Source organism: Pristiophorus japonicus, chromosome 2 (assembly GCF_044704955.1).
Source record: "Pristiophorus japonicus isolate sPriJap1 chromosome 2, sPriJap1.hap1, whole genome shotgun sequence".
NCBI classification, from domain to species: domain Eukaryota; kingdom Metazoa; phylum Chordata; class Chondrichthyes; family Pristiophoridae; genus Pristiophorus; species Pristiophorus japonicus.
This window is the reverse complement of record NC_091978.1, coordinates 301,032,017-301,033,064: the sequence shown is the minus strand read 5'-3', so window position 1 is coordinate 301,033,064 and position 1,048 is coordinate 301,032,017.

Genomic DNA, 1,048 nt, shown 5'->3' with positions numbered 1-1,048 from the left:
TGTCGGGACCTCTGCACGTGCGCGCGAGAGTATGCGCGCATGTGCAGTAACTCCTTGCCCCCAGATAGTGTGTGCGTGTGCTGCAGGCTGTGTGGGAGGGGCCCGAAGCACGCCCCACCCCAGCCCTGGGGAATGGGCTCCCTGCCGCGACCTGCGAGGGAACAGACGGCAATGTTTGTCATCGGGGACAGGAGATCCCGGGAACAGAAAGCCAAGCACTAAAGGGAGAAGCAGCTGGCAAAAGTGACCATCAAGAAGGAGGATGACTGAAGCCATTGAGTGTTCCTGGCGACTGTCTCGGTTCCGGGGGGCAGGGGGAGCAGGAAAGCAAAGAGATTGGGGGAAAGATGTGAGTAGGATGGGACCTGGGCAGGTTCGTATGTTTAATATTGCCCCCTTCCCCTCTCTTTCCCCCCCGCCCAAACCTCCTCCTCCTCCTCCTCCTCCTCCTCGTCTTCCTCTCCTCCGTCTCTCCCTCCTCCTCTCCCCCGTCCTCCTCCTCCTCCTCCCCACCCCTCCCTCCCTTCTCGCCCCCCCCCCTCCCTCCCTCCCTTCTCGCCCCCCCCCCCTCCCTCCCTCCCTTCTCGCCCCCCCCCTCCCTCCCTCCCTTCTCGCCCCCCCCCTCCCTCCCTCCCTTCTCGCCCCCCCCCCTCCCTCCCTCCCTTCTCGCCCCCCCCCTCCCTCCCTCCCTTCTCGCCCCCCCCCCTCCCTCCCTTCTCGCCCCCCCCCCCCCTCCCTCCCTTCTCGCCCCCCCCCCCTCCCTCCCTTCTCGCCCCCCCCCCCTCCCTCCCTTCTCGCCCCCCCCCTCCTCCCTCCCTCCCTTCCTTCTCGCCCCCCCTCCCTCCCTCCCTTCTCGCCCCCCCCTCCCTCCCTCCCTTCTCGCCCCCCCCTCCCTCCCTCCCTTCTCGCCCCCCCCTCCCTCCCTCCCTTCTCGCCCCCCCCTCCCTCCCTCCCTTCTCGCCCCCCCCTCCCTCCCTCCCTTCTCGCCCCCCCTCCCTCCCTTCTCGCCCCCCCCCCCCCCCCTCCCTCCCTTCTCGCCCCCCCCCCC